Source organism: Pimephales promelas, chromosome 3, assembly GCF_988280905.1.
Source record: "Pimephales promelas chromosome 3, fPimPro1.hap1.1, whole genome shotgun sequence".
In the NCBI taxonomy this organism is placed as follows: domain Eukaryota; kingdom Metazoa; phylum Chordata; class Actinopteri; order Cypriniformes; family Leuciscidae; genus Pimephales; species Pimephales promelas.
In genome coordinates, this window is record NC_142771.1 from 28,116,772 (window position 1) to 28,126,063 (window position 9,292).

A 9,292-nucleotide genomic window follows, 5' to 3' on the forward strand; every position below is an offset into this window, starting at 1 on the left:
TCTACTATTTTGTTGTAGAGCAGCTAACTCTTCAAAACAGTAGTTTGACCACAGTGAATATTTTCACAGAGCTGGAATGACCATCATTCATGAAGTTCAACACCTTAATGTTAATTTATTAAAGCTAAATATTCTGGCTAAAATGTCTCCAGATACTATCTGGGTCTGGTGACATTCATAAGGTGACTCTTCATGGAACTAATGCACACATACTTAGCACTTTATTGTCTGAACATTAAAGCATGCGTGTATTGCTGTGTTTGATGTGTGTAGAGGTAATAGCCCTAATTAGAGTCTCTCATTCTCTGTTAAGACGTAATGAGAATAATAATTGTGCCCCATCAAACAGATCTGTGCTTTCACTGTCTGCCCAGATCCTCAACCCAGACCTCGTCTAATGACTGTTTATCAGTACTTACCTTTATTAAAGACACACAGAAAAAGGTTGGATGTGAAGCAGGCCAGAGAATTCATGTTTACAAGTCAACAGCCACGTCATGTGGCGGCTTTGTGAATAAAAGCTGAATCGGTACTAAACCAAAGTCTAAAAACAGTTAACTTAAGCCTCGTTGACTACATTTAAGCACACACACACACACACACAGATGCACGCATGCTTCAACAAAGGAATTTCTATCCCTTGGGGCATGTCAAGGAGAGAAAGGTAAAGTTCAGACAGAAGGGAGGGATAAAGAGTGAGTGAGTGAGTGAGTGAGCATATGGATGAATAAGTGAAAAATGTGCAGCAGAGAGATGGCTAATGTGAATAAGTTAATGTTTGACATTGATTTCACACAGAAGCAAGCAAACTGCAGATGAATATGCTGCTTTTGAACCGCAGGGGGTCTGTGAGGGATGATACAGCACTAGTTTAATAATGAATCCTAAAGCCTTCATTTCCCCAAAGCCTAGCATCCACAGCCTTCTTCTCACGCACACATCCCCCAGAGAGGCTGCGACGGGGGAGAGAGTGTGTGTGTTCCTCAATGACTGGCTTTGATTTGTCTATCTTTTTTTATCCTTATGATTTTTTCTTTTCATTTGCATATGCAAGCCTGGTTATCTTTTTGTTGCTGTTTATTCAAATATTCAATATTCCAGCGTGTTTAACTTATCAGAATGTGTGAGTGAGGTGTGTTTGGTCAGGGAGGTCAAGCAGGTAGGTCTGTTACCCTCTGGGGACGGGACACTTTATCTGCCATCTTCAGTCTGGACGGAAAACAGACACACTTAGCATAAAAAATACCAGTTGGCACTTTGATAAATTGGAAGTAAATTAAATCTCAAGATGAAACCCTGGGTCAGCCTGAGACAGTGAAGCGATATGTATACGATCAGCTAATTATATTTAGGAGCCATTTTGTTTTGTGATTTTGGAACACATTTACATTTTGAGAAATGTTACGATGAAAGTCAAATCAAAACAAAAATAACTTTTATTTGTATGGACAAAATCTTAAAATGTTGTGTTCCCCAGAGTGAAAGTCATCCAGGTTTTGGATGACATGAGGGCGAGTAAAGGATGACAGAATTGTCATTTTTGGGTGAACAATCCAAGTAGGTCATGTATAGTAAAATATTTCATAAATATTATTTTCTGTTGCGTAGCAAATGTCCTTTATGCATAATGGCTTACATAGTTTTACATTGATTATGGTTTATGCGTTACCTATTGGAACAAACAATGCTGCTTTGCTCCTTTGCCTTGAGCAAGAACACATTTCTATGAATTTGCTACCTTTTGTTTAGCTATGCACCCGACAATATCATCATATGAAATATCAAAGGAAAGAAAAAAAGAGAATTGCAGACGTTCAGAGGAGTGTTTTCATTTGAAAAGATAGGGAGCAATGTAATAAAAAAGTATTGCCTTCAAAAAATTGTGAGTGAGAGGGGGTTATAGAGAGAGAGGTGGACGATGGCACAGGGTAGGAATTTGGAATGTGAAATGAGTAATGTTATTGCTCAACCCACATCACAAAGCCACAGTGCCTGGAGCTATGACAAGCTGTGTGCATATCTCCTTTTCTCCATCGTTTCATTCCACCATCTCTCTGTACTTTTTACATTCTTTATCCTTCCAACTGTCCATAATTATATTGTACCGGTTTTAAGATTTAATCTCTTATAATAAGGCAGGTAAGGGCAGGGCCGGCGCTAGCCATTTGGGTGCCCTAAGCACAAATGCTTGGTGGTGCCCCCTTTACAATCCCCCCCCCCCCCCCCAACCCACCCACCCACCCAAGGAATAACAACCATTCAGAATTTCTTAGTTAGGTTCTCTTTACTTCCAAAATAACTGCTGCAAATACATACATTTACATTAACAATGGCACCAAATATGAAAAGAAATAAATAATAAAAAGGTTAAAATTATAAATACCAAAAACCACCACAATTACTAAAAACACATATTTGGAACTGGCTACAACTGCTGGTTGATGGTTCTTCCTCCTGGCCTTGAGTTGCTCCTTGCATGTATTTTAGCATTGACCCTGCATTCAGAAATACAAGACAAAATATTCAGGGATTGTACTGAATCAATAACCATCAAAAATATTGCACACATTAGTCTTTTATATAATATAAGCCTATGTGTCACTGGAACATTTAAAATTCAAAACTCTATTCTACCTTTAAAAGAGGTCTGATGAGGCACAATGTAATAATTCTGTACATAATTTGTAGGGCTGGGAAAAGATGAATCGCGATTAATCGCATCCAAAATAAAAGTTTGTGTCTACATTAATGATATAGGCCTATGTGTGTGTACTCACTGTGTATAATTATTTTGTATATGTATTTAAGAAATATTTGTTATTTATATATAAAATATTTTAATTTATATATATATATATATATATATATAATATAAATTATCTATAAATATATACAGTATATACATGCAAATATTTCTTAAATATATATGTGCATATGTGTGTATATTATATATACAAAATAATTATACACAGTACTCATGTAGAAACTTTTATTTTGGATGTGATTACGCTTTTCCCAGCCCTAATAATTTGACAACTCCATATGAAAATATACAAACAGTGAGATTGTGTTTTTTTTTTCTAATTGCAGTTTCACCAATAGATGTCGCCCTTGGGCCTTTGACCGCATTATCCGATAGAACAACAACGAAAAAAACATATCTAAGCGATCTTCCTTTTCTTCTCAAACAAACGAACTGCATCTTAAACAGCCCAAGTAAAAAAAAAAATCCCAAGGAGAAACCCCCGGACCCCCGTTAAAATAAAAAATTCTACATGCAGGGCAAAGCCCTGGATCATTTGCACAACTAGCGACGCCCCTCTGGACATGCATACACGAAGCAAGGGTGCCTACAAAACTAACACTTTTATTTAAAACATTGTCTTACCTGCAAACGAGTATCATCCCACTGTCTCTTCTTTTTCCTTTTTTCCGCCCCCCGACTCTTTCGAGGCCATGTCTGATGTCGATCAGGTGTCTGCCAAATTTGACACTGATTGAGGAACAGACCACTGCGAGGTGGGGAAGGGGGGGCACCAGAGGGAGAGTGGCACAGGAGATTCACCTTTTTCTCCACTAATTTGGTCTAGACCTATATTACTTTTGTATTGCTGTTGTATATTAACATGCTTTAGACATATTGTATTTGTTATTTATACTAGTAGCCTATTGTGATGATTTTTCACCACCCAGATTTTTTGGTGCCCCCCCAAGCACTTGGTGCCCTACGCGCAGTGCGTGATGTGCGTGTGCGGAGCGCCGGCCCTGGGTAAGGGAATCGGTCCATAGAGCACGTTACTGGGTGAAACAAAGCCGCGACGTTCAAAGAGCACTAATATACAGTCCAACAGCAGCCCTGGCACTTTTCACTGTTTGTATCACTCCGCTTGCAAACACTCCATGTTTGTTCAAGACAGACTATTAGTTTCTGTATTTTAGTGGTATAGACTTGATTGTTTTTGTAATTCCAGTAGGTGCTGCCAAATGACTTTATGAGTGATTCATTTAAATCATTCACTCAACCGATTTTTTCAAAGCACTGATTCATTCAGGAAGTACACACAACGCATTCTCATCCTATATGACAAAAAACGGCGCTATAGCCTACTACGCACATGGCACCCGTTATCCTTAATATAACACGCGCTGTGATGGGTAGGTTTAGGTGTAGGGTAGGGTAGGGTAGTCTCATATTACTCTAAAGGATTTATGACGACTTGGGTTCGCGTGTTATATTAACGATAAAGGCTGACATGTACGTAGTATAGCGCAGTTTTGTCATTTAGCGCTCTATGTGACGCTAAAGGATGAGAACGGGTTGGGACACACCACTGTGTTGCTCTGTGACAGTTCATTCTGCTTTGAGTTCCTATGAAGTTATTTTCATTGGTGGCAATAAATAAATAAATTAAATAATTAACCAGAATTGCAGCAATATTGTGCATAAAATAGAAGTAACTCAATGCTCACTTTTTTATTGTTATTTATAACAATAAATAACAATAAAAAAATTGTTATTTATTGTAATTCGGATGAGACGTTAAACCGAGGTCCTGACTCTCTGTGGTCATTAAAAATCCCAGGATGTCTTTCGAAAGAGTAGGGGTGTAACCCCGGCATCCTGGCCAAATTTGCCCATGTGGCCTCTGTCCATCATGGCCTCCTAATCATCCCCATATATACCAATTGGCTTCATCACTGTCTCCTCTCCACCAGTAAGCTGGTGTGTGGTGAGCGTAGGAGGAAATTCCCCCCTGTAAAGCGCTTTGAGTGCCGAGAAAAGCGCCATATAAATGTAATGAATTATTATTATGTTTAAGAATGAGTGAGTGAGCAAATGGTAAGTGAATGATGAGGAAGCTGTCTCTTTGAATGATGCGTTTGTGAGATATTTGGTGGCTGAAGGGGCAAGTTTTGGTCTACAGACACAGACACTCTCTTTCTCTCTCACATATACACTTTGCACAAGAAAGCTGTGTGTGATTACTTATACAAAGGCCTTAAGTGTAGATGAAAAAATGGAATATCCTCTCAACCACTGTTCTGCCTTGCAACACACACACACACAAAACCACTTACCAGGGTTTCATCCCCTCACAATCCTGACTGGGTGGCTGAGGGCTGGGAAATCTGTGAGGGAGGATTTCACATGAGCCTTTGGCATGGTTAGAGAAACACCTGTAGGGTTAAAACTCAAAGCCACCCAGGATAACCTTCATTCCATAATATCACACACTGCACTGCTTGACAAGCACATCTTGATCACAAAACATCATATTCAGTACCTGTGTGATCAGATCCAGTCTTGGGCCTGACCTCCATTAGTGAAAAATAAGAGTTTCCCAGACTGATGAACAAGAGCACTGAAGATAACGACAGATTGGAGGCAGGAGCAGCCTTCACTCCTCTTCTCTTCACATCAACATTCTCTCCGTTTCATACACAGACAAGACATGTGTTCACCTAAACATCAGCTGTGATTAGAGGTTTTTGTGTGCTCCCTTTCTTTCCCAAGCCTATCTGTAAAGCACCCATCTGTAGGCCTTCTCTTTCTGTGGACGCTCAGCCATCTGCACACTATGCAGAGGAAATGAAACATTCTTATTGCTCATGTGTCAAATTTTGCTGTGTCCATGGCTTCACAAAAGGTGCTTATTGCAAAGTTAGGGGTGATTTACAAGGAATGTGTTTTAAAATACGAAACAGGGAAATGAAATGAAAACTTTTAACTTGAGTACTGCATTTTTATAATGTTGTGCACAAGATGCTGCAAAGATGCAAGTGCAGCAGTCAAATGTGGAAAAGCAGCAGAGTGGAATCCAAAAATGCATTTTGAAAAGATGGCAGCTTATGGACTGTGATAAAATTTTACTTTTTAATGATCGATCTCTATGAGGACAGGGAAGTCCACACCACAACTGTATCGACAAAGGGCAGCAATGCTGTTAGAATAGAAACCCATTTCAGAAAGATTTTTTTCCAGCTAATGAACAATAAAACTTTGACAACCAATCAGGATGCATCCTGCTTTAAAGAGCTTGAGCTTTCAAAGCAGCAGGTATGACATAGAGTGGGGCCAAAAAGTTTTTAGTCAGCCACTGATTGTGCAAGTTCTTCCACTTAGAATAATTAGAGAGGTCCTTTTGGTACACTTTAACTATGAGAGACAAAATAAGAAAAAAAAATCCAGGAAATCATATTGTAGGATTTTTAAAGAATTTATTTGTAAATTATGGTGGAAAATAAGTATTTGGTCACCCACAAACCAGCAAGATTTCTGGCTATCACAGACCTGTAACTTCTTTTTTAAGGCTATGTTTACACGGAAACAATTCTGAAGAGAAAACGCGAAAGTGGCATTGCGTTATCACTTTTTATTCTGCGTTTAGACAAGCGTTTTGGGTGGGAAATCCAATAATCTATTAATTATTATCACAATAATCTATTCATTATTATTATCTATCAATAATAGATTTAATAATCTAATAAAGGTTAGATTTCTCCACTCAGAAACTCATGGAATAGTTTATTATTAACTATTTGCATTGATTTTATTTTATTTAAATAATCATTTTCAAAATGTATTTTTTTCAAAATGCTAAGCTGTGGAACAAGCAATATTCAATTGTTTATAAACAGAATCAAAAATATATTGCATTTATTTGTGATAAATATTGTGCATTTAAAACACATTACGTTTTTTGGTATATTACAGAAATCTTACCCGTTTCATTTATGTATGATTGACAGATATGCATCTGTAACACTCAGGCAGAGGAAGAAGCCAAGTGCATCAAATAGCAGTGTAACTTTAAAAAACAAAACAATGGAAAGTAATCTAAGAGAAAACTGTGTGCAATGCCAATATATGATTCCGTCATCCTGTTTGATTCATTTGGAAGTATAGCATCAAGAAACTGAAAATTTCAAAGAAAAAAAAAAAAGGTATGGCAATTGAGAAACGCTTTTTTCAAATAAATGCTGATGCAGTGAACATTAAACGTGACTTATCAGCTGTTTCCGCTGATTGTATTTTCTTTTCTTTTGGTTAGTACTAGCTAACACCACCGTCATTCGCTCAAACAACTTGATGGAAACGCCTAATTTGCATTATTTTGTTTTATTTTATTTATTTGTTCATTTAAGAAATTTGAAAAAAATCACTTCACATTTGGGATGGAAACCCAGCTAATGAGCAAACTGAACTGAGTGCTAATATACAGTGTGAACACACTGAACAAAACAAGAATCAGGTGTGTGAAATCAGTCAAACAATGAATAACCATGACAACTATGAAAACATATTAAGCAACCATGATGACCAAGGTAACACAGGAAACAAGGAGAAGCAAACTAAAAGTCCATGAACGTGAAACTGAAACAGTAACAGAATTTAACAGCATTGATTATTTTTTATACATTGTTTTTTATGTAAAAACTGTGTAAATGGATAGAACTTTTATATGCAATCCAAATACAGAAATCTCAGGCATAAATATTTATTTGAGTGTGCCCAACGCTGAAGAACCCTCTTACAAACACAGAGGCAAGAGCACAAAGCCTATTAGGTTTTTATTAGATCTCAGTAGGCCTAACCTCTCAGCTTAAACACAAGTACGCTATTCTTTTCCTCAAAAAAAAAAAAAAAAAAAAAAGAATGAATGAGAAGACAGACGTCTGGCATCCAAAAATGTCTGCCCCTGGAGCAATTTCAGCACCATTCATGATATTTCTCGTGACATCATAGATTGCCACCTTTACCGGCTGTCAAGATAAAAGACACCGACTGGAATTCTTTCCACCAAACATTCAACTTAAGTGGCTTAATAACATATCATTTTCTCTTTATGCATGAAAAAGGCACAAGAACACCTTGTGATGTTAATCACCACAGAACAGCAGTGTTGTTGATATGGTGTCAGATGCAACGCTGAAAAAAATAGAGAATTAACCCAATGTTTATTTTATAGTATTAATTTCATTGCAAAACAGGTCATCGGGGGCATTCACAAATCACCAGCACCTGACAAAACCCCCTGCCTCTGGTTCACAGGTGCGTGAGTTTGTGTGATGGCAGAAGGTTGAATGATGCTCTGTCGCTGGAGGACAGATTGCCTTGACATGCGTAACTGAAAATATGATGGAAAACATCAACCAGCCTCATTGCTCTCTGTCTACTTCCTCTTCCCATTCCTGTTTCTCTCCACCTCCATTCCTCATGCGTATTCCTGTTAAAATCTCTCTTTCTTTCCCTGAATATCCCTCTTGGCCTCAGGAGGTGTTATGACAGTAAGGATGGAGAGTGTGGAGAGCAAGAAGGAGCATGAAGAGAGATAGTGCTGGGGGCGAGCTGGATGGAGGGTAGACGAGAGTTAAAAAAGGGGCACTGTTTCAGAAACGTAGCCTGGAGAGACAGACATCAACCGCCATTCGGCTTCCATTCAGACCTGCTCGTCTCACCCACACACTAATGTTTTGGAGGGGGGCTAAACATCAACACCCGTCAAAACAGGTAGCTGCCCTGATCTTGAGTAACACACACACACATACCGACACCCATAATTACACAATACACCTCTGAGAGTGAATGACTGGAATCATATTGACAGTGTCATTCTGCAATATAATAGTATGTAACAGTACTACATTCTTTTATATACAAATATAGACAAAAGCATTTCAAAAGCATTTTAAAATATATCAGTTTTTACAAAAGTTAGATAAAATCCTGTTAGGGTGTGCTAAGTAGACACACATAGACACAAAAATATTCTTTTGGGCGCTTTCAAAGTAGGATGTATGTCAAAAACATATGGACTGGCATTTTTTTCTCTTCTGTGTAGAGATTATTAAACTTTATTAAATTACAACACCGACAGTATAGAAAAGGTAAAACTGTAGGGATAATTAACTGCAATTTTGTATGAAACTGTCTTATTCTTTACACACACACACACACACACACACACACACACACACACACACACACACACACACACACACACACACACACACACACACACACACACACACACACACACACACAGACAGAGAGAGAGAGAAAGAGAGAGAGAGACCTGTCTCTAGAGAATTCAGTGATGACATTTTTGAGGTTTTACCATGGGGCAAAAAACAAAACAAAAAACCAATATCAAAATTAATGTCACTTTCATTCACTCATTCGCTTCAAACTGTACTGAACAGGTCAACAAACAACCACCTCGTCTGTCTGTCTCTCTTGTGGAAATTTTGATATCATTATTCTTGTGTCTGTCTCTAGGCATGGGAGGCA

The 9,292-nt window shown here is 38.0% G+C and overlaps 1 long non-coding RNA gene across 1 annotated transcript; it reads right to left on the reverse strand.

The window, feature by feature from the left end:
• Window positions 1-2,265: 2,265 nt before the first annotated feature.
• On the reverse strand, window positions 2,266-3,761 carry LOC148982037 (uncharacterized). The gene is made up of 2 exons (XR_016155151.1): window positions 3,389-3,761; window positions 2,266-2,495 (listed from the first exon to the last, which is right to left on the reverse strand). It is a non-coding gene; the product is annotated as an uncharacterized LOC148982037 (long non-coding RNA).
• Window positions 3,762-9,292: the final 5,531 nt, after the last annotated feature.